This window comes from Ovis aries, chromosome 1 (assembly GCF_016772045.2).
Source record: "Ovis aries strain OAR_USU_Benz2616 breed Rambouillet chromosome 1, ARS-UI_Ramb_v3.0, whole genome shotgun sequence".
NCBI classification, from domain to species: Eukaryota; Metazoa; Chordata; class Mammalia; order Artiodactyla; family Bovidae; genus Ovis; species Ovis aries.
In genome coordinates this window covers 127530194-127555297 of record NC_056054.1, presented here as the reverse complement: position 1 = coordinate 127555297, position 25104 = coordinate 127530194, and the positions used below count along the sequence as shown (strand labels likewise).

Genomic DNA, 25104 nt, shown 5'->3' with positions numbered 1-25104 from the left:
AGTCTAACTTTTAACCACCTTCACCCGTTTTGCCTACCCCTCCCACTCCCTGCCTTTGGTAACCACAAATCTGTTCCCTGTAAGAAGTTTTTTGTGTTTGTTCTTTTTTTTATTGTTTAGGATTCCACATATAAAGAATATCATATAGTATTTGTTTTTCTCCATTTCACTTAGCATAATGCCCTCCATCCATGTTGCGTCAACTGGCAGATTTCCTTCTTTTTTATTGCTGAATAATATTCCATTATCTATACATATACACCACATCTTCTTTACCCATTCATTCATTGACGGGTATGTAGGTTGTTCCCATGTCATGGCTACTATGAATAATGCTACGATGAACAAAAAGGTGCATTATCTTTTAGAGATAGTTATTTAATTTCCTTTGGATTAATGATCAGAATTAGAATTGCTGGATCATATGGTCAGTTCAGTAGCTCAGTCATGTCCAACTCTTCGATACCCCATGGACTGCAGCACCCAGGCTTCCCTGTCCATCACCAACTCCCAGAGCTTGCTCAAACTCATGTCCATTGAGTTGGTGATGCCATCCAAACATCTCATCCTCTGTCACCCTCTTCTACTCCTGCCTTCAATCTTTCCCAGCATCTGGGTCTTTTGCAATGAGTCAGTTCTTTGCATCATGTGGCCAAAATATTGGAGCTAGTTTCAGCTTTAGCATCAGTTCTTCCAATGAATATTCAGGACTGATCTCCTTTAGGATGGACTGGTTGGATCTCCTTGCAGTCCAAGGGACTCTCAAGAGTCTTCTCCAACACCACACTTCAAAAGCATCAATTCTTCAGCGCTCACCTTTCTTTATAGTCCAACTCTCACATCCAGACATGACTACTGGAAAAACCATAGCTTTGACTAGACAGGCCTTTGTTGGCAAAGTAATGTCTCTGCTTTTTAATATGCTGTCTAGTTTGGTCATAGCGTTTCTTCCAAGGAGCAAGTGTCTTAATTTCATGGCTGCAGTCACCATCTGCAGTGATTCTGGAGCCCAAGAAAAGAACTTCTCTCATTGTTTCCATTGTTTCCCCATCTATTTGCCATGAAGTGATGGGACTGAATGCCATGATCTTAGTTTTTTGAATATTGAGTTTTAAGCCAACTTTTTCACTCTCTTACTCTTTTGTCAAGAGGTTCTTTAGTTATTTGTATTCTGCCAACTCTCTTGCTTTTTCTATGATCCAGCAGATGTTGGCAATTTGATCTCTTGTTCCTCTGCCTTTTTGAAATCCAGCTTGAACATCTGGAAGTCCAAGGTTCACATACTGTTGAGCCTGGCTTGGAGAATTTTAAGCATTACTTTGCTAGGGCGTGAGATGAGCGCAATTCAATTGTTTGACCATTCTTTGGCATTGCCTTTCTTTGGGACTGAAACAAAAACTGACCTTTTCCAGTCTTGTGGCCGCTGCTGTGTTTTCCAAATTTGCTGGCATATTGAGTGCAGCACCTTCACAGCATCATCTTTTAAGATTTGAAATAGCTCAACTGGAATTCCATCACCTCCACTAGCTCTGTTCATAGTGATGCTTCCTAAGGCTCACTTGACTTTGCATTCCAGGTTGTCTGGCTCCAGGTGAGTGATCACACCATTGTGGTTATCTGGGTCATGAGTATCTTTTTTGTGCAGTTCTTCCGTGTATTCTTGCCACCTCTTAGTATTTTCTACTTCTGTTAGGTCCACACCATTTCTGTCCTTTATTGTGCTCCTCTTTGTATGAAATGTTCCCTTAGTATCTCTAATTTTCTTGAAGAGAGCTCTAGTCTTTCCCATTCTATTGTTTTTCTCTACTTATTTTGCATCGATCACTGAGGAAGGCTTTCTTATCTCTCCTCTCTAGTCTCTGGAACTCTGCATTCTGACACGTATATCTTTCCTTTTCTCCTTTGCCGTTCGCTTCTCTTCTTTTCTCAGCAATTTTTAAGCCCTTCTCAGACAACCATTGTGCCTTTTTGCATTTCTTTTTCTTGGGAATGGTCTTGATCATTGCCTCCTGTGCAATGTTACAAACTCCTGTCCATAGTTCTTCAGGCACTCTGTCTATCAGATCGAATCCCTTGAATCTAGTTGTCACTTCTACCGTATAATCAATGGCCTAGTGGTTATTACTACTTTCTTCAATTTTAGTCTGAATTTTGCAATAACGAGTTCATGATCTGAAACACAGTCACCTCCCAGTCTTGTTTTTCTAACTTATTTTAGTAGTTCTACCTTACTTTCATTTTTTAAGCTTTAGCTTAATTTTACTATAAATTTCAATAGCATACATAGTATGTTGAACAGTGAAGGCTTAGGAATATGTTCTTGCCTTTGTTAACTTAAAATTTAGAGCAATATTTTTATTTCTTAATATTATTCTCTAGTTTATGTATATAGGAAAAAAGCCCCTTTGTACCTCAAATGAGAACAAACTCCATAGTATTTGTGTATGTATGTTACTCTCAGTTGGGAGGAACTCTTCACGAACCCATGGACTGTATAGCCTGCCAGGCTCCTCTGTCCATGCGATTCTCCAGGCAAGAATACTGGAGTAGGTTGCCATTCTCTTCTCCAGGGGATCTTCTTGACCCAGGGATTGAACCGAGGCCTCCCACAATGCAGGCAGATTCTTTACCATCTGAGCCACCAGGGAACCATTGTTTAAAGACATTTTCTTGGAAATAATAACATAAATGGTCCATTAGATGGTGTTATATAAGTGATAAAAGTTCTTGACATAGAGTCAAGTCAGTTCCTGGAAATTTCTGCCCCTTGCCCACAGTGGTTGGAACAATTCTCCCAGTCATTAGCCTTTGGGATTACCCAACTCATAAAAGCTAACTGCACCATATTCTGAGGCCACTCTCATCTGAGATGGCCCATACACTGTCTGTGGTGTGTGTTTCTGTCTAAATAAATCCACTTCTTACCTGTCACTTTGTCTCTCACTGAATTCTTTCTGCAATGAAAGATTAAGAACCTGAGCTTCATTAATTCCTGAGACAAGGTGTATGATCTCAATTGGAACACTGTGGGTTTTGGCCAGATTCAAGTCCTGGCCATTTGGGTTCAAGTCCCAATCTGAGTTACATGAGTTCACCTCCCCACAAATCCAGGAAACTCTAGTTCATTTTTGGAAACTCCCCTCAGGGCAATGCCACTGTGAGGCCTGGAGTTGCTCCAGCTTAGTTGGCATCAGCTGTCTGGGGGTGGGGGATGGTGGGGAGAGTGTAGTGGTGGTGAGATGTCATAATCCTTCATGCAAGACACCCCAGTCTCTATAAGTGGTTCTTTTAAAGACCTTCACTTGGTGTATGCTTTGCACTATGTCCCCCACAAATTTATCATGTTGAAGCCCTAATCCTTAATGTGATGGCTTGAGATGTGTGACCCTGGGAAGTAGTTAGGTCATGAAGCTTGATCCTCATGATGGAATTAGTGCCTGAATAAGAAGAGACACAAATAAGTTCAGTTTCTCTCTCTTTATCTACCATATAACTAGGAGGAGAGCTCTCGCCAAACATTAAATTGCCCAGCACCTTGATTTTGGACTTTCCAGCCTCCAGAACTGTGAGAAAGAAATCTCTGCTGTTTAAGTCGCCCAGTTTACAGTGTTTTTGTTATAGAAGCCAGAACTGACTCAGACAGCTTGAGAAACAGAGCAAAGCACTCTTCCCACCATCCCATGGGGAGATAGGACAAGCATGCAAAGGCATCCTTAGCAATCTCCTTGTTCTTCCTGTAGAGAAGCTGACTAAGAACTGAAAGACAGGTTCAAGACGGCAGAGTAGAAGGATGTGCGCTTATCTTCACCCACGAGAACACCGAAATTATAACTAGCTGTTGAACATCCATCATCAGGAGGACACTGGAACCCACCAAAAAATGATACCCCGAGTCCAAGGACAAAGAAGAAGCCCCAAGGAGCTATAGGAGGGGTACCATCACAATCAAATCAAATCTCATACCTGCTGGGCTGGTGGCCCACATTCTGGAGAACGATAATACCAAAGAAGTTCTTGTACTTTTGTGAAGGTTCTTGGACCTACATCAGGCTTCGCAGCCTGGGGATCTGGCAAAGGAACTGGGAATCCCCAGTGATCTGAATTCGAAGGCCAGTGGGATTTGTGGAGAAGGCAATGGCAACTCACTCCAGTACTCTTGCCTGGAAAATCCCATGGATGGAGGAGCCTGGTAGGCTGCAGTCCATGGGGTCGCTAGGAATCAGACATGACTGAGTGACTTCACTTTCACTTTTCACTTCCACTTTTCACTTTCATGCATTGGAGAAGGAAATGGCAACCCATTCCAGTGTTCTTGCTTAGAGAATCCCAGGGATGGGGGCGCCTAGTGGGCTGTCGTCTATGGGTCACACAGAGTCGGACACGACTGAAGCGACTTAGCAGCAGCAGCAGCAGCAGCAGCAGCAGCAGTGGGATTTGCTTACAGGACTTCCCCAGTACTGGGGGAAACAGAGACTCCACTGTTGGAGGGCACAAACAAAACCTTGTGTGTGCCAGAACCCAGGGGAGCAGTGACCCCACAGAGCACTAGGCCAGATCTACCTGTGAATGTTTGAGTCGTAGGTTGGCAGTGGCCTCCCTCAGGGGCAGGGGCACTGGCAGCAGCAGGCCTTGGAGGTGCATGTTGGAGTAAGTCCACTTAGAGGTCGCCATTAACCCTCACATAGAGCCTGTAGACTCCCACTGGGTCATCTGAGGCCAAACAACTAACAAGGAAGGAGTACAGCCCCACCCACCAGCAGACAATTGGATTAAAGTTTTACTGTCCTGCCCACCAGAGCAAGATCCAAATTTCCCCACAAGCAGTTCCTCCCATCAGGAGGCTTGCACAAGCCCCTTACTCTCATCCACCAGAAGGAAGACAGAAGAAGCAAGAACTGTAATCCAGCAGCCTCCAGAATGAAAAGCACAACCAAAGAACCTGAGCCTCAGTAAGTCCAGACACCAGATGAGTTGATTCTAAATAGAAGACTGTGGATTCAAGTCTCAATCTGAATGGCTATATTGTTTCAAAAATACCTTCACTAGGCTTAGGATATATTTCAGTTCAGTTCAGTTCAGTTCAGGTGCTCAGCTGTGTCACACTCTTTGTGACCCCATGAATTGCAGACGCCAGGCCTCCCTGTCCATCACCAACTCCTGGAGTTCACTCAGACATCCATCGAGTCAGTAATGCCATCCAGCCATCTCATCCTCTGTCGTCCCCTTTTCCTCCTGCCCCCAATCCCTCCCAGCATCACAGTCTTTTCCAATGAGTCAACTCTTTGCATGAGGTGGCCAAAGTACTGGAAGCTTCAGCTTTAGCATCAGTCCTTCCAAAGAAATCCCAGGGTTGATCTCCTTCAGAAAGGACTGGTTGGATCTCCTTGCAGTCCAAGGGACTCTCAAGAGTCTTCTCCAACACCACACTTCAAAAGCATCAATTCTTTGACGCTCAGCTTACTTCACAGTCCAACTCTCACATCCATATATGACTACTGGAAAACCCATAGCCTTGACCAGACGGATCTTAGTCGGCAAAGTAATGTCTCTGCTTTTCAATATACTATCTAGGTTGGTCATAACCTTTCTTCCAAGTAGTAAGTGTCTTTTAATTTCATGGCTGCAGTCACCATCTGCAGTGATTTTGGAGCCCAGAAAAATAAAATCTCCCACTGTTTCTCCATCTACTTCCCATAAAGTGATGGGACCAGATGCCATGATCTTCGTTTTCTGAATGTTGAGCTTTAAGCCAACTTTTTCACTCTCCTCTTTCACTTTCATCAAGAGGCTTTTTAGTTCCTCTTCACTTTCTGCCATAAGGGTGGTGTCATCTGCATATCTGAGGTTATTGGTATTTCTCCTGGCAATCTTGACTCCAGCTTGTGTTTCTTCCAGTCCGGCGTTTCTCATGATGTACTCTGCATACAAGTGAAATAAGCAGGGTGACAATATACAGCCTTGATGCACTCCTTTTCCTATGTGGAACCAGTCTGTTGTTCCATGTCCAGTTCTAACTGTTGCTTCCTGACCTGCATATAGGTTTCTCAAGAGGCAGGTCAGATGTCTGGTATTCCCATCTCTTTCAGAATTTTCCACAGTTTCTTGTGATCCACACAGTCAAAGGCTTTGGCATAGTCAATAAAGCAGAAATAGATGCTTTTCTGGAACTCTCTTGCTTTTTCCATGATCCAGCAGATGTTGGCAATTTGATTTCTGGTTCCTGTGCCTTTTCTAAAACCAGCTTGAACATCAGGAATTTCACGGTTCACATATTGCTGAAGCCTGGCTTGCAGAATTTTGAGCATTACTCTACTAGCATGTGAGATGAGTGCAATTGTGTGGTAGTGTGGGCATTCTTTGGCATTGCCTTTCTTTGGGATTGGGATGAAAATGACCTTTTCCAGTCCTGTGGACACTGCTGAGGTTTCCAAATTTGCTGGCATATTGAGTGCAGCACTTTCACAGCATCATCTTTCAGGATTTGAAATAGCTCAACTGGAATTCCATCACCTCCACTAGCTTTGTTCATAGTGATGCTTTCTAAGGCCCACTTGACTTCACTTCCAGGATGTCTGGCTTTAGGTGAGTGATCCCACCAAAATGATTATCTTGGTCATGAAGATCTTTTTTGTACAGTTCTTCTGTGTATTCTTGCCAATTCTTCTTAATATCTTCTGCTTCTGTTGGGTCCATACCATTTCTGTCCTTTATCGAGCGCATCTTTGTGTGAAATATTTCCTTTGTATTTCTAATTTTCTTGAAGAGATCTCTAGCCTTTCCCATTCTGTTGTTTTCCTCTATTTCTTTGCACTGATTGCTGAGGAAGGCTTTCTTATCTCTTCTTGCTATTCAGATGCTTATATCTTTCCTTTTCTCCTTTGCTTTTCGCCTATCTTCTTTTCACAGCTATTTGTAAGGCCTCCCCAGACAGCCATTTTGCTTTTTTGCATTTCTTTCCCTTGGGGATGGTCTTGATCCCTTTCTCCTGTACAATGTCATGAACCTCTGTCCATATTTCATAAGGCACTCTACCTATCAGATCTAGTCCCTTAAATCTATTTCTCACTTCCACTGTATAATCATAAGGGATTTGATTTACGTCATACCTGAATGGTCTAGTAGTTTTCTCTACTTTCTTCAATTTAAGTCTGAATTTGGCAATAAGGAGTTCATGATCTGAGCCACAGTCAGCTCCCCGTCTTGTTTTTGTTGACTGTATAGAGCTTCTCCATCTTTGGCTGCAAAGAAGATAATCAATCTGATTTTGGTGTTGACCATCTGGTGATGTCCATGTATAGAGTCTCCTCTTGTGTTGTTGGAAGAGGGTGTTTGCTACGACCAGTGCATTTTCTTGGCAAAACTCTATTAGTCTTTGCCCTGCTTCATTCCACATTCCAAGGCCAAATTTGCCTGTTACTCCAGGTGTTTCTTGACTTCCTACTTTTGCATTCCAGTCCCCTATAATGAAAAGGAGATCTTTTTTGGGTGATAGTTCTAAAAGGTTCAACTTCTAAAACTGTTCAACTTCAGCTTCTTCAGCATTACTGGTTGGGGCATAGACTTGGATTACTGTAATATTGAATGGTTTGCCTTGGAAACGAACAAGAGATCATTCTGTCGTTTTTGAGATTGCATCCAAGTACTGCATTTCAGATTCTTTAGTTGACCATGATGGCTACTCCATTTCTTCAAAAGGATTCCTGCCTACAGGAGTAGATATAGTGGTCATCTGAGTTAAATTCACCCATTTCAGTCCATTTTAGTTCGCTGATTCCTAAAATGGCAACATGCACTGTTGCCATCTCCTGTTTGACCACTTCCAATTTGCCTTGATTCATGGACCTAACATTCCACGTTCCTATGCAATATTGCTCTTTACAACATCGGTCTTGCTTCTATCACCAGTCACATCCACAGCTGGGTATTGTTTTTTCTTTGGCTCCATCCCTTCATTCTTTCTGGAGTTATTTCTCCACGATCTCCAGTAGCATATTGGGCACCTACTGACCTGGGGAGTTCTTCTTTCAGTATCCTATCATTTTGCCTTTTCGTATTGTTCATGGGTTTCTCAAGACAAGAATACTGAAGTGGTTTGCCATTGCCTTCTCCAGTGGACCACATTCTGTCAGACCTCTCCACCATGACCCTCCCCCCTTAGGTGGCCCCACAGGCATGGCTTAGTTTCATTGAGTTAGACAAGGCTGTGGTCCTAGTGTGATTAGATTGGCTAGTTTTCTGTGAGTATGGTTTCAGTGTGTCTGCCCTCTGATGCCCTCTTGCAACACCTACCGTCTTACTTGGGTTTTTCTTACCTTGAATGTGGTATATCACTTCACGGCTGCTCCAGCAAAGTGCAGCCACTGCTCCTTACCTTGGATGAGGGGTATCTCCTCACCACTGCCCCTCCTGACTTTGAACGTGGAATAGCTCCTCTAGGCCCTCCTGCGCCTTCGCAGCCACCGCTCCTTGGATGTGGGGCAGCTCCTCTCGGCCATTCCTGCACTGTCGCAACCTGGCGCTCTCAGCCACTGTCCCTGACCTTGGACGTGGGGTAACTCCTCTTGGCCGCCACCCCTCGGGCATTGGGTCCTCCCGGCTTCAGTCCCGACCTCGGACATGGGGTAGCTCCTCTTGGCAGCACTATGTGTGCCAGTCGCAGCCACCTGCACTATTTAATATATAGGATATATTTACCTGCCTTTTTTCCCCTTTGTGACCCTGGCCCCTGCCAGACACAGATGCACAGAGGCACAAACAGGCTTTCCCTTTCCACTTGCTATTCAGGAAAAAATAATTCCTGCTTGTGTTTTTGGTGAAAGAAAAGACATTTGTGTGTGATAACTTTTGAGTACCAAACATACACAACTGAATTGGAAATAGTCTTCGGAAATTTTGCTATGTTAACCCACAGGAGTGCTTCTAATGCCCAGAATTTAAGGGACTATGGTAGCTGGTAGTAGAGACACTTTTGGAGTTTAGGACCTTCTTTTTTGTCTTCAGGAAAGAAGTACATCAAGACTGTATATTGTTACCCTGCTTATTTAACTTACATGCAGAGCACATCATGAGAAATGCTGGAATGGATGAAGCACAAGCTGGAATCAAGCTTTCTGGGAGAAATATCAATAACCTCAGATATGCAGACGACACTACTCTTATGGCAGAAAGTGAAGAAGAACTAAAGAGCCTCTTGATGAAAGTGAGAGAGGAGAGTGAAAAAAATTGGCTTAAAACTCAACATTCAGAAAACTAAGATCATGGCATCTGGTCCCATCCCTTCAGGGCAAATAGATGGGGAACAATGGAAACAGTGACAGATTTTATTTTTCTGGGCTCCAAAATCACTGCAGATGATGACTGCAGTCATGGAATTAAAAGATGCTTACTCCTTGGAAGAAAAGCTACGACCAACCTAGACAGCATACTAAAAAGCAGAGACATTACTTTGCCAACAAAGATCTGTCTAGTCAAAGCTATGGTTTTCTCAGTAGTCATTTATGAATGTGAGTTGGACTGTGAAGGAAGCTGAGTGCCGAAGAATTGGTGCTTTTGAACTGTGGTGTTGGAGAAGACTCTTGGGAGTCCCTTGGACTGCAAGGAGATCCAACCAGTCCATCCTAGAGGAAATCAGTCCTGAATATTCATTGGAGGGACTGATGCTGAACCTGAAACTCCAATACTTTGGCCACCTGATGGGAAGAACTGACTCATTTGAAAAGACCCTGATGCTGGGAAAGATTGAGGGCAGGAGGAGAAGGGGACAACAGAGGATGAGATAGATGGATGGCTTCACCGACTCAATGGACATGAGTCTGAGCTAGCTCTAGGAGTTGGTGTTGGACAGGGAAGCATGGTGTGCTGCAGTTCATGGGGTCACGGAGAGTTGGACATAACTGAGTGACTGAACTGAACTGAACTGAACTTGTTGTCTTCAATTCACAACATGTATACAGGTTTACAAAGAATTTATTCTGCAGGTTGTGTGTCACCTATTGAATTGGTTTTGGGTGCTCAGTCAAAAAATGAGGCAGAAAAACTTTTATTTCCTACCTTGTACAATAGTGTTGGATGTTGTCCAGATTTTTGCACATTAAAGAGTACACTGCTTATAATTTCTGCAAGTAGAATGATTTGTCATTAAGTTCTGTCCTTTAAAATAAAGCTAGAGTTTTGTGGAGACAAGAGTTTCCTTTCATACAGTTTAATATTCCAGCTTTTCGTTCTTTTGTTCCTCTTCATTGGTCTTTAAGTAGTGAGTCATCGGAACCGCAACAGAAATGTACAAGACCGCCCCCTCCCCTCCAACCTTCCAGCCTGAAGTATCCATTTTCTCAGTGAAGATTGTTACAGCAGAAATGCAAAGAGAGGAGCAAGTCAGAAAGAGACAACAAACATCATATATTAACACATACATGTGGAATCTAGAAACGTGGCACAGATGAAGCTATTTTCAGGGCAGGAATAGCGATGCAGACGTAGAGAGTGGACACAAGAACATGGAAAGAGAAAGAGAGGGTGCGACGAGCTGAGAGAGGAGCATGGACACATGAACACTACCATGTGTGAAATAGAAAGCGAGTGGGAAACTCCTGTGTAGCACAGGGAGCTCGACCTGGTGCTCTGTAATGACCTAACGGGGTGGGATGGGGATGAGGGGGACGGTGGGAGGGAGGCCCCCCAGGGAGGGGATATATGTATGCATGTAGCTAGTCCAGTTTGTTGTACAACAGAAACTCCACAAAGTGTAAAGAAATTATACTCTTATTTTTAAAAAAGCAGAGACAAATTCTGGCTTTTTATGATCACAATAGGCTCTCTGATTCCTTTTCAACCCTTTCATTTACTAACTTCTACTCAGACTTTGTCATTTGCCTGTGGTCTGAGGTCTCCAGAATTCCTTCTCCAGTTTATGATAAGTCATTAAAATTACTCATGTTTCTTAGCCTTTAGAGAGTTCTTGCTGGAACTTTCTTTTTTTCAACCGTGTACCCCTCTCTCTGTAATATCTATTGATTTCAGTGCCTATTACATAATAGGTGCTCAATAAAAGTTTATTGGGGAGAGGAAAATAGGATTGGGACGTATTCCTAGTCATATTTTGCAACCAATAAAAACTATAATACACCAGGAGCTAGAAAAGTCTTTCAGTACAGGATCAGGTAGTAAATGTTTTATCCCTTGCAGGCCATCCAGTTTCTCTGCCATTGTAACAGGAAAGTAGTTATACACAATATGATTGGGTATGGTTGTGTTCCAATGCAATTTTATTGCAGGAAGGGGGACCCCTTCCAGGGCTTGAAAGTGGGCTCTTGCCTAACTCTTGGAAATGACTTTTCCGAGGAGATACACATGCTGACAAAGCAAGAGATTTTATTGGGAAAGGGCACCCGGGTGGAGAGCAGTAGGATAAGGGAACCCAGGAGAACAGCTCTGCCACATGGCTTGCAGTCTCAGGTTTCATGGTGAAGGGATTAGTTTCCAGGTTGTCTTTAGCCAATCATTCTGACTCAGAGTCCTTCCTGGTGGTGCAGTCTCGTTCAGATAAGATGGACGCCAGAGAGAAGGATTCTGGGAGGTAGTTGGACACGTGGTGTCACTTTTTGACCTTTCCTGAACTCTCCCGGTTCATGGTGGCTTATTAGTTCCCTGTTCCTTACCAGGACCTCCTGTCGTAAAACAGCTCATGCAAATCGTTACTATTGTGCCTGGCCACCGTTATAAGGCATCAAGAGAAAAGGCTCAGCTTTGTTAACAATCTGTTAAATATTTGGGCCTAATCATATCAGAAGGGACTAGGGCCATAGGCCCCAGGAGAATTAAACCTATACTAAATCATTCCCTACCTATGACTTTAAGACAATTGAGAGGATTTTTGTGAATCACAGGCTACTGCTGCACTGGATTCTGGGTTACGGGGAACTTGCCCAGCCTTTAAATAAACTTATAACTGAAACCCAGCAAGCCAAAACCGACAAACTGGTTTAGTCTCCAGATATTCAAAAGGCTTTTAAGGCTCTTCAGACTGCTCTTCTGCAAGCTCCCACTTTGAGCTTGCCCACAGGGTCAGAATTTAATTTGTTTGTCACTGAAAGAACAGGTATGGCCTTGGGAGTTTTGGCACAACCCCGAGGTCCTCAACAGCAAGCTATAGCATACCTGAGCAGAGAATTAGATGTAGGGTCATGTGGGTGGCCACACTGTCTAAGAGTTAATTGAGGAAACTGCTTTATTAACACCAGAGGTCCTCAAAATTATTAATGGACAAAATCTTACTGTACTGACTTCTCATGATGTGAGTGGAATCTTAAACTCTAAGTTTAATATTTGGATGACAGACAGTAGGCTTCTTAAATATCAATCATTGTTGTTAGAAGGACTAGTAACTAAGCTTAAAGTTTGTGGAAATTTAAATTCTGTCACTTTCCTTCCTGAGAAGGAAAATGAAACACCTGATCACAATTGTTCCCAATTTCTAACTTTATGCGCTCGGGAAGATCTGATGGATACCCCATTAGACAATCCTGACGTGGAAATATTTACAGATGGCAGTTCTTTTGTTCAGGATGGGAAGCGCAAAGCAGGTTACACCATGGTGATGACTGAACAGGTTTTAGAAGCAAAATTTCTCCCTCAGGGAATGACTGCTCAACTAGCTGAGTTTGCAGCTCTGACCCAAGCTCTAGAGTTAAGCAAAGGGCAGGTAGTAAATATCTACACTGATTCTAAGTATGCTTATTTGACTTTACATGTTCATGCTGCAATATGGAGAGAAAGACAGTTTAAAGTGACAACGGGAGGACCTATTAAGCATTTCAGAGAGATTGAGAGACTTTTAACTGCTATATCTTGTCCTAAAGAAATAGCTGTTATGCATTGCAAAGGGCACAGCGGGGTCTGGAGTAAAGCAGTCAAGGGTAATCAGCTGGCTGACTGTCAAGCGATAAAGGCAAAGCTTTAGGAAACCCCTTCACTGCAGATGCCTTTGATCTGGACAGGTCCTGTGGAACAGGAAAGACTATAATATACTGAGGAAGAATTAGAAAGATATGAGAACAGAGGAGCAAAGATTACTAATAAAGGGTGGTTACAGTCCAAGGATGGATGATTAATAATTCCTGAAAATGCTTAATGGAAAATTCTTAAGGATTTACACCAGAGCTCTCATTTAGGTATTGAGAATACTTACCAGATAGCTTCTTATTTATTTGAAGGTTAAAATGTAATGAAAACTTTAAAGAACATTATCAAGAGATGTGAGGTTTGTCAGAAAAATAACCCAAAGACTGAAAAGCTAGCAAAATCTGGGTTTCAACGAAATGGAAAATATCCTAGAGAGGACTGGGAAATTGATTTTACTCATATTCAAAGGCAAGTGGATATTCTTACTTACAAGTTGGGGTGGAAACTTTTACTGAATAGATTGAGGCTTTTCCCTGTTGTAGTGAACAGGCTAAGGAGGTTATAAAAATTTTAATCCATGAAATTATTCCCAGTTTTGGGCTGCCATGTAGCCTTCAGGGTTATAATAGCTCTGCATTTAAAGCTGCTGTAACTCAGAGGGTGTCAAAATCTCTAGGAATAGAATGTCACTTACACTGTTCCTGGAGACCCCAATCCTCAGTAATGGTTGAAAATGCTGATGACATTATTAAGAGACATCTTCTGAGCAAATTAACTCAAGAGATGCAGGACAATTGGATTAAAGTTCTACCCATAGCCTTAATGAGGGCTTGAATTGCCCCCCAAAATGAGGGACTGTCCCCCCTTGAATGTATTTCTGGAAGGCCCTTCTTATGCACAGACATTGTTATAGACCCTGAAGGCTTGGAATTAACTAATTATGTAACTCAGCTCTCAGCTTTTCGACAGGCACTAAAGGAACCCCAGGATGTGACTCCTGACCTAGCCTTTGAGTCGAGGAAGACTCTGTTTGAGCCAGGAACCGAGGTCCTCATAAAAACACTGGGATCTGGGGGCCAATCCTTCGAGCCCCTCTGGGAAGGCCCTTAACAGGTTATTTTTTCTTCTCCCACAGCTGTCAAAGTGCCAGGAATTGATTCTTGGGTACATCACACTCGAGATAAGAGGTGGCACCCTGACCAGAACTGGGTGACTTCATTTTACATCTTTACTTTCTATGCTCTGACTTTGTACTTTTCAGATGGGCCTGATAATCTATGTGAGCCTGCTCCTGCTGACTCCCAAAATCCCGAGTCTGCCGTTCGATCCTTAAGAAAATGCCTTCCTGTCCTGGGCTCATTCCTATGCCGCATTCCACAATCAGTCTACCTGCTGGGTCTGCAGAGTGCTCCCCTCTTCATCAGTGGAGGGCTTCCCAAGGTGGGCGTCTCCACTTCAAGGAAAGGACTTCCTCCAAGTCTGTGAATACCTTCGACAACAACAATCATATGTGATGCCTCTTCTTACTCTGATGATATCTAACAATCCAAAGATGGACTGGTGCAACACCCTGTACCTTCAGTTTAGTTCAGTTGCTCAGTCGTGTCTGACTTTTTGTGATCCCATGGACTGCAGCACACCAGGCCTCCCTGTCCATCACCAACTCCTGGAGTTTACTCAGACCCATGTCCATTGAGTCGGTGATGCCATCCAACCATCTCATCTTCTGTTGTCCCCTTCTCCTCCTGCCTTCAATCTTTCCTTACCTTAACTCTGTACCTTAACTATGGACATGTGTGACTTTTAACTTTGCTGATTGTTCTGATTTTGCTGTTTGCTCCCTGCATTTGTAACTGTGTAGCTGGATTTGTTTCTAGTCACATGAAGGCTTTTAAGTTACAAGTGGTTGCTCAAACTGCTGCCACTGTGGAAGCTTCCTCCAACTACTACCTGGGGCCCCTGGATCAGAGACTCTCAATATGGGGGTTAGGAGAATATGTTGCCTCACTAATTTAGGGAAGATGCCCCTTCTCAGCTCAGAAGCAGTTACGGAATGAGAACGACGTCCCTTTCCCTAGGCAACATAATTCTCCTAAAAGAAATGGGGGGAATGAGAGGGTGACAGGCAGGAAAGCCAGGGGTCTCCAAACGGAGAAAATAGGCTGCAAGTGTCAGACATTTTTTAATCTCTCTCTTAAGCAGCAGGAGGAAACTAACTACAAGTGTTAGATTTTTTTCCCTTTCTATACAAATTTAACAAGAGTTTCTTTTAAAATTCTGTGTTTCCATAACAACACTTGGTTCCACCTGAACTTAACTTTTCTCAAGCCTTGTGCTAACCAATGCATTTTTCTTATGGAAATGCTTTCCTTAAGCTATGTTAATAAACTATGTATTTACTCTAGACTCTGTCTTCAAGTCAGTTTGCCTAAGACTCAGAACCGACTTGACAAACCAGTATTGTTTTACTCATGCAAATGTTTTCTTAAGCTATGTTAATGAGACTATGTATTCGCTTGGAAACCTGCCATTCTTCAAGATTCGTGTCAATCATTTTATGGCCCGGACAAATCACCTTGTGCCAATTTCATCCCAAAATGCATGCCGTGGGTGAGGGGTTGGTGCCAGTTTCTGAGTTTTGAGACATTTCCTTGCTCTAATTAGCAGACTGCTAGTAGCTATATAACATCCGGCTAAAGACTAGCAGGGGGGCACTCTTTCTGCCCCCTTCTGATGTCTATGTCAGAAGCTTTCTCTATCTCTTTTATACTTTAATAAACCTTTGTTACACAAAAGCTCTGAGTGATCAAATCTCATCACTGGCCCCGGATTTAACTCCTCTCCTCCAGAGGCCAAGAATCCCAGCGTCTTTCACAGTTCAGCAACAACTTTTCAGCCAGCGTGGGTGGTTTCGGTCAGTGTGCTTCCCTTAGCAATTTTATTTACAAAAACAGATGGCACACAGATTTGGCCTTAGGGATCTCAAGTTTGCTAGCTCCTGCATGGCTCTGTGGTAAAGAATTGCTTGTCAATGCAGGAGACTCAGGTTATGTGGGTTCAATCCCTGGTCTGGGAAGATCCACTGGAGAAGGAAACAGCAACTCACTGCAGGATTTTTGCCTGGAGAGCCCCAGGGACAGAGGAGCCTGGTGGGCTACAGTCCATGGGGTCGAAAAGAGTTGGATACAACTTAGCACTAACAAAAACAGTAGCAATAAACTAACAAAACTAACACTAACAAAATAACACTACAAAATATAACACTAACAAAATAACACTAACAAAAATAACACTAACAAAAACAGTAGCAATAAACTAAGAGTGGTTTACTGATTTAATTCCACCCCAGGAGTGTATTTGTATATGGGCGCCGAAGAATAAATGCTTTTGAACTGTGGTGTTGGAGAAGACTCTTGAGAGTCCCATGGACTGCAAGGAGATCCAACCAGTCCATTCTGAAGGAGATCAGCCCTGGGTGTTCTTTGGAAGGAATGATGCTAAAGCTGAAACTCCAGTACTTTGGCTACCTGATGCAGAGTTGACTCATTGGAAAAGAGTCTGATGCTGGGAGGGATTGGGGGCAGGAGGAGAAGGGGCCGACAGAGGATGAGATGGCTGGATGGCATCACGGACTCGATGGACGTGAGTCTGAGTGAATTCTGGGAGTTGATGATGGACAGGGAGGCCTGGCATGCTGCAATTCATGGGATTGCAACGAGTCGGACACGACTGAGTGACTGAACTGAACTGAACTGATTCTTCCCCAGAACTCAAAGGTAGTTTTACAGATTTAACTGATATTAATAGTATACTCTGGTGGAATAGTGGTGTCGACTGGAAAACATGTACAACTTGAGAGTTGTGAGTTAAGTTTTATTTGGGGCAAAATAAAGACTGTAGCCCAGGAGGCAGCATCTCATAGAGCTCTGAGAGACTGCTCCAAAGTGGCAGTGGGGGAAAGTCAATATATAAGGTTTTGGTGATGGGGGAGTTCAATATCATGAAGCACTTATTTTACAAAAGGTTTTTTGTTGGTCACGAGGCTCTGATATCACCATGAAGGGATTTAGTTCTTCTCTAGATATGAAGAGATGCAAAGACTGAGATTATAAAATCTGTTCCTAAAAGCATCCAACTATCTAAAGACTCATCCTACCAGATTCCCTGGAGCACAGAGTGCCTCACTCCACCCTGAACTCTCTCAGGGGTAGTTGAGGGTCAATGGCTACAGCAGCATGGGGTTCAGTCTCCGTGGAGGCAGATGGCAAATGCCTTTGGGGTTCAGTCATTGGCAATGCTCTTCGTAAGAGCCAATTTGTAGTTGACAGTGATTCTCTCAATAGTTTGCTAGTGGTCTACCAGATATGACAGTCAATCAAAAATGTGTAATTTACAACTGAGAGGAAACTTCCCCTGCAAGACAGAGCAGTTAAGTCCCACTAACTCTAATGTGCTTGTGAGTGGACGGAATGCAAGAAATATCAACTGTTCAAGAAAATAGTACATTCTTAAGAACAATCTGTTCCCCTAGGCTCTCCTGGGTCAGCAGGAGAATGGACTCTTTAATGGACAAGAAATATGTACTTAATAAAATTTTAATTTTGGCTCTGTTTATCAAAGGAAGTACTCGTAATTCACAGATTTCTATTTCTCTGTGTCCTCCTCTTCTCCCACCATTTCTGGACATCTTTTGTTAGGTTGGCCTCCTCCCAGGGCTCCATGTGGTCCAAGCTGGATCTTTGCTTATACACCAGGTCAAGATGTGAGGGTGACAGGAAGACAGACTCCAAGATCTCTAAAGTCCCATCCAGTCCTCAGATTCACAAGTTTCTATCTCTTCTCCAAATTCCTCTTTTCCATCTCAGCCCAGTCTGGCTTTGACACATTTCCTAAGTTTAAATTAGCTCTTCCCTCCCTGATCTACAATTGCCTCTTTAGGCTACAGCCCATGTAGCAAGGTTATTTTGAATATTAATCTGATACCTGGGTATTTTCCTTCCCATCTGTGTCTTACCTTTACTTGAACCCAGGGACATGTCCAGACTCTAATCAAACACCCACATAAGCAGTTTCTTATGCTTACTTATAAATACTATATAAGCCTGGGACTGAGATCATCAGGAGAACATGGCAGAAGGGAAATTGATACAGGATAGGAAGGTGTAGTTTTTCCAGTCGTCATGCATGGATGTGAGAGTTGGACTATAAAGAAAGCTGAGCACTGAAGAATTGATGCTTTTGAACTGTGGTGTTGGAGAAGATTCTTGAGAGTCCCTTGGACTGCAAGGAGATCCAACCAGTCCATCCTAAAGGAAATCAGTCCTGAATATTCTTTGGAAGGACTGATCCTGGAGCTGAAACTCCAGTACTTTGGCTACCTGATGCAAAGAACTGACTTATTTGAACAGACCCTGATGCTGGGTAAGATTGAAAGCAGGAGGAGAAGGGGACGACAGAGGACGAGATGGTTGGATGGCATCAGTGACTCAATGGACATGAGTCTGAGTAAACTCTGGGACTTGGCGATGGACAGAGAGGCCTGGGACACCACAGTCCATGAGTCACAAAGAGTCAGACACAACAGAGGGACTGAACTGAACTGACTGAACTGAGGAAGGTGTAAAGGCTGTAGAATCATCAGAGTGGCACCAGAGAGTGGAAGGAAGGACTAGGATGAGGAAGGCATCAATGCTACACTCTTCTTGGGATCAACTTGCCCTCAGTAACCTATTATCCACGGACCACTCATGATCCCAAAGTTCTGGATCTCTCCTCTGAACAGACTTGGGGTACTTGCATGGGAGGGGAAATTTCATGTTCTATTCTCTTGTGTTTTCTGGCTGGAGCTCTGTAAATTGGACAAACAAAACAAATATTAACAAGGAATAACAGTTTATTTGCATGCATTTCACAATTACACAGTACTCAGAGTATTCAGAGGTGCTTAACTCAGAGAGCTGGTAGAATTTGGGCTTGTGGCTTAGACGATAAGAATCCGCCCACAATGTGGGAGACCCAGGCTCAATTCCTGGGTAAGGAAGATCCCCTAGAGAAGGGAATGGCAACTCATTACAGTAGTCTTGCCTGGAGAATTCCATGGATAGAGGAGTCTGGCGGGCTTACAATCCATGGGGTTGCATGGAATTGGATACAGCTGACTGACTAACGTTTTATTTTAGTATTTTAGCAGGGTTTCCCCAGTGACTCAACAGTAAAGCATCTAACTGCAATGCAAGAGATGTGGGTTCGACCCCTACATCAGGAAAGATTCCCCTGGAGGAGGAAATGGCAACTCACTCCAATATTCTTGCCTGGGAAATCTCATGGACAGAGGAACTCTGCAGACTACAATCTATGGGGTTGTAAAGAGTTGGACGTGAGTGAACATGCACACAGGGAGTTATCTTAGCAAAGGGACATTAACTACATTTTTAGGAATATGACATGACAAAGGAGAAGGACTTTGAGCTTCTGGGCAGTAAATTGTGGGAAGGCAAATACATGGGAAACAAATGGTAGATAAAAACTAATTAGTAGAGTTTGTTATGTGGATCCCTCTGGTGCCTTCTCTAGGCTGATAGGAGCCTAACTTGTCTCAGCAATTAACTTTTTCCCTTTCTAGTAGGGAGTGGAGAGGGGATGCCTTTGGAAATTTATGTCCTGCTTTTCTGCAGAGAGGAGGATGGTAGAGACCTTTTCTTATATCTGCTTCTTGTCAGTCACTTTCAGCTCAAAAATAATCATTATGCTAAAGAGGCATATTTTGGGGTGGCATTTTCTGCCACCCTAGCATCACCTTGTCAGAGCAGGAAGAGTGAAAGAAAAATACGCTGTCCTGGCTTAGATGGAACTGCCTGCAATAGTTGTGAATTTCTCTGTGAGATGGAACCATGGTGGACCCACTATCATGGTTACAAACACTTGTTTTCAATTACTTTTCTGTTAATAAATTTCTTCACCTCAAAATGGATAGAATAAGACCAACCTTGCAGAGTTAGTGTAGGGATAAACTAGCAGAATGTGTGTAATGCTTGTAGAATATTTATGGTATACCAAAATAAAGAATTTTGGTAGAGGAACCAGAGTTCAAATTGCCAACATCCACTGGAACATCAAAAAAGCAAGATAGTTCCAGAAAAATACCTACTTCTTGCCAGGGTCCAGCCCCTGTGGATCCAGGGCATTCGAAGAGGGGACGGAGTCGGCGAGGAGAAACTTATTTATTTAGAAATATAAAGAGAGATTAGGAAAGAATAGTGTAGTAGGAAAATTAGTGGAGAAGAGAGGCTGAATAACTTGGTTTACGTGGAGAACCAATAAAACCCCCAGACAAGGGGTTTGCACCATCTACGTAGGCCACCAGTGCCCACTTGAATAGCTGAGGGTGCCCCACCTTGGGCTCCCTCTTCTGTGGGTCTTAGAAGCCAGGGCAAATAAGTAGACACGGTGAGCCTCCATGCTCCAGATGGGAATTCAGCCAGAAAAGGGAGAAAAGAATGACATGGGGGAGCCAAGCATCGGTGCTAGACCCACAACTTTATTTTCAAAAGCAGCTTATATACCCCAAGTTGTACATAAAGAAATAATGGAACATGCAGAGTTATGCAGGGGCAGCAGTCCTGACCCTTATTGAGACCAGGCTTTCTTCTTGCATACCTTCCCATATACAAAAAGTCCCAGGTGGTTTCATATCATCTTCTGGCCAGGGGGCCTGTTAGCATTTTTATGGCTCTTTTCCTAGATAAATGTCTATCAACCAGAAAACTCTTTTTCCCCTGAAGTGTTTTTTCTTTAATCTGCATCACCCTCAAAGTACTAAAGTTACATTCCTGTAGAACAAAGGTGCAGTGGGTTATAACAAAGAAAGTACTTAACTCAAAGATCTAATGTTGCTAATACCAGGGTTACTACCTGTTTTTTCTACATATCAACTATACCAACAAATAAAAGATATGAAAACTTGGCAGCAAGTATTGGCTCAACAAATGAAACCCTTAATTAGTCCTATTCTAATGATTTTGACTCCTCTGAAGCCCCTACATTCCTAGGATGTTTTAAGCTTCCTGTGCCTCTTGCAGTCGGGAGGCCACAAACAATCACATGCACAGCTGTAAGAGTCCAGCAGGCAGGCTAGAAAGCCATCAGAGGGGTTTTTGGATCAAAACACTCTTATTATGCCCAGGAGATTTATTATCTAAAAGCTCTAAATTAACTTTTTCCAGAAAAAGGTGATGGGGGGACAGCCCCCTGTTAATGTCAAAAGAGTAGGTGGAAAGCATAACACAGTAAAGCAGGCAGACTCTGGTTTTAGGGCAGATGCACGAGCAGATCCAGTGAGGCTCCCTTAGGGCCCAACTCGCCTTTGCCTGTCGGGCCCCTTAACCTCATGACCTTTGCCACGGGCGGGACTCCTCGTGCTGGCTCCCGGCAACTTCTGGCTTATTGACTACATGAAAGCCTTTTACTGTATGGATCACAACAAACTGTGGAAAATTCTTAAACAGATGGAAATACCAGACCAGCTGACCTGCCTCCTAAAAGGACTGTTTTCAGGTCAAGAAGCAACAGTTAGAACTGGACATGAAACAACAGACTGGTTCCAAATAGGAAAAGGAGTACGTCAAGGCTGTATATTGTCATCCTGCTTATTTAACTTCTATGCAGAGTACATCATGAGAAATGTTGGGCTGGAAGAAGCACAAGCTGGAATCAAAATTGCTGGGAGAAATATCAATAACCTCAGATATGCAAATGACACCACCCTTATGGCAGAAAGTGAAGAAGAACTAAAGAGCCTCTTGATGAAAGTGAAAGAGGAGAGTGAAAAAGCTGGCTTAAAGCTCAACATTCAGAAAACGAAGATCATGGCATCTGGTCTCATCACTTCATGGCAATTAGATGGGGAAACAATGAAAACAGTGAGAGAAGTTATTTTCTTGGTCTCCAAAATCACTGCAGATGGTGACCGCAGCTGTGAAATTAAAAGACGTTTGCTTCTTGGAAGAAAAGCTATGACCAACTTAGACAGCATATTTCAAAGGCAGAGACATTACTATGCCAACAAAGGTCCATCTACTCAAAGCTATGGCTTTCCCAGTAGTCATTTATGGATGTGAGAGTTGGACTATAAAGAAAGCTGAGTGCTGAAGAATTGATGCTTTTGAACTGTGGTGTTGGAGAAGACTCTTGAGAGTCCCTTGGACTGCAAGGAGATCCGACCAGTCCATCCTGAAGAAAATCAGTCCTGAATATTCATTGTAAGGACTGATGCTGAAGCTGAAACTCCAATACTTTGGCCACCTGATGGGAAGAACTGACTCATTTGAAAAGACCCCAATGCTGGGAAAGATTGAAGGCAGGAGAAGGGGACGACAGAGGATGAGATGGTTGGATGGCATCACCGACTCTGTGGACATGAGTTTGAGTAAACTCCGGGAGTTGGTGATGGACAGGGAGGCCTGGGCTTGCAAAGAGTTGGACATGACTGAGTGATTGAACTGAACTAAAAATAAAGAATTATTACCATAAGCTTTTGCAGTCTTACTCTTGGGCATATATCTGGAGAAAATTATAATCTGAAAAGGTATATGCACCCTAATGTTCATTGCAGCTCTATTTACAATAACCAGAACATGGAAGCACCCTAAATGTCTATCAACGGATGAATTAATAAAGAAGATATAGTACCTATATACAATGGAATATTAGCCATGAAAAGAAAGAAAGAATGCTGTTTGCCGCAACATAGATGGACACGGAAATGATCATACTGAGAGAAGTAAGCCTGACAGAGAAAAACAATATCATATAACATTGCTTATATGTGGGTTCTAGATAAAAAAGATACAAAGGAACTTATTTACAAAACAGAAAAAGACTGATAGGCATAGAAAACAAACTTATGGTTACCAAAGGGGAAAGTGGGGAAGAATACATTAGGAAGTTGGAGTTAACATATACACAATACTATATATAAAATAGATAACCAATAAGGACCTACTATATAGTACAGGCAGAGAAGGTGTTGGCACCCCACTCCAGTACTCTTGCCTGGAAAATCCCATGGACGGAGGAGCCTGGTAGGCTGCAGTCCATGGGGTCGCTAAGTCGGACACAACTGAGCGACTTCACTTTCACTTTTCAGTTTCATGCACTGGAGAAGGAAATGGAAACCCGCTCCAGTGTTCTTGCCTGGAGAATCCCAGGGACGGGGGAGCCTGGTGGGTTGCTGTCTATGGGGTCACACACGGTTGGACACGACTGAAGTGACTTAGCAGCAGCAGCATATAGTACAGGGAACCATATTAAATATTTTGATAAGGGAAAAGAATCTGAAAAAAATTGTGTATATATTAATGGAATCCCTGTGCTGTACAGCTGAAACTAACATAATATTGTAAATTAATTATACTTCAATTTAAAAAAAGAAAATAATTTAAACAAGAAGCAAAAAAAAGAGGTATTATTATATTAGATGCTCCCTGAGGATCAAGTTTTATTCTTGACTTATACCGTATGATGACTCGTGTGACAGAGTATCACCCAAATATGAGGTTCACTGGAAGTCCTTCCTGAAACTACACCACAGTGATGTCACATTTATGAGTCTTGGCAGTTACAAATCTGCCTTAAATGTTCTTATTTTTCTTGAATCTTGGGTTCAATTCAAATGCCCGCTTCTCTGTAATCCCTTTCTCAACACCCCTCTGCCCCAGCTTTCCTAGTGGTTTGTTTGTATCTCTCTTACATACATCACATTATTTTTGTACATGTCTCATTCTCTTCTTGGAGAAGGAAATGGCAACCCACTGCAGTGTTCTTGCTTGGAGAAGCCCAGGGACGGGGGAGCCTGGTGGGCTGCCGTCTACGGGGTCGCACAGAGTCGGACACGACTGAAGTGACTTAGCAGCAGCAGTAGCATTCTCTTCTTAGTTTGTGACCTCTCAGAGGAGAATAACAGAGCTCATGTTTTGTTTCTCTCTGTATCCTCAATATCTGGAAAGTCTGACAGCGTAAATGCTCCATGTGTATTAAAGTCGGGAGCAAGCCTGCAGCTTCTGGAGCTCTGCTGATGTTTGCAGGGCAATCTGAGTCTGGAACTCTGGTTGTGGTGGTTGTTCAGTTGCTAAGTTGTGTCCAACTCCTGTGATCCAATGGGCTATAGCCTGCCAGGCTCTTCTGTCCATAGCATTTCCCAGTCGAGATGACTGGAGTGGGTTGCCATTTCCTTCTTCAGGGGACTCTTCCTGATCTAGGGTTTGAACCCGGGTCTCCTGGATTGCAGGCAGATTCTTTATCAACTGAGCCATCGGCTCTGGTTAGTGTATATGAATGTTCCTTGGGCCTGTAAATGCAGCTTGGAACTAAATATGTATGATCTACTGTTAAAAAGCCTCTGAGTTTTCTCTATCTTTCTGCTCTTAATCTCTTTTCAAGTGTTCTCCAATTACTGCCAAAGAGAACATTCTAAAGGAAATCTATTCATTACTTTCTTGGTTAAAACTTTTCAGTATTCTCTCTGATAAGGGATAAAATCAAACCTTTCAGATGCCATCCAAGACCCTGTGTAACTCGATCCTGTCTGCCTCTGATGGGTTATCTCTTGATGCATCTCCTCCATTTTCCCCATCCCCTCCCCTCTAGTACACGCGGGCACCTTCACATTCCCACACAGTCTCTGCACACCTCTCCACTCGCCACCCACCTACACTCTTCAGAGATGTTGCTGCTGCTGCTGCTAAGTTGCTCAGTCGTGTCCGACTCTTCGTGACCCCACGGACTGCCGCCGGGAGACGTTGAGCTCCATGGACTGCCGCCGGGAGACGTTGAGCTCCAAGTATTTATCTAAGCGGACTATGTTGCATTGTTGTCGTTCAGTTGCTAAGTTGTCTCTGACTGTTTTGCGAACCCATGGACTGTAGCCCGCCAGGCTTCTGTGACAACCTTTTGGGAGGCAGCCAATTCAGCTTGACTTACTTCTTTGCATTTGATTTCCCTCATGTTTTAAAACTCTGGTTTGTTCCTTTCTCCTTCTTTCATACTGGGCATGTGGAAGAATCTGTCCTCAAACTGACCCAGACCCCAGGGAAACTTTGCTGGTCTTTCAGTACTCAGCTGAAGTGGTCCTTCTTCAATGGCACTTTTCGTAACTCTTCTCCAGGGTAGAATTCATTTTTCCTTCCTCACTCATACCTCCACTGTGTT

General features: G+C 43.2%; 1 long non-coding RNA gene across 1 annotated transcript in view; it reads right to left on the bottom strand.

Annotated features, from left to right (window-relative positions):
* The window catches only part of LOC132658335 (uncharacterized), a 30725-nt gene extending 6000 nt beyond the window's left edge, over nt 1-24725 (bottom strand). The window contains exon 1 of the long non-coding RNA XR_009597799.1: nt 24605-24725. This is a non-coding gene — a long non-coding RNA (uncharacterized LOC132658335). The remainder of the gene's footprint in view (nt 1-24604) is intronic.
* Between the last annotated feature and the right edge of the window lie 379 nt (nt 24726-25104).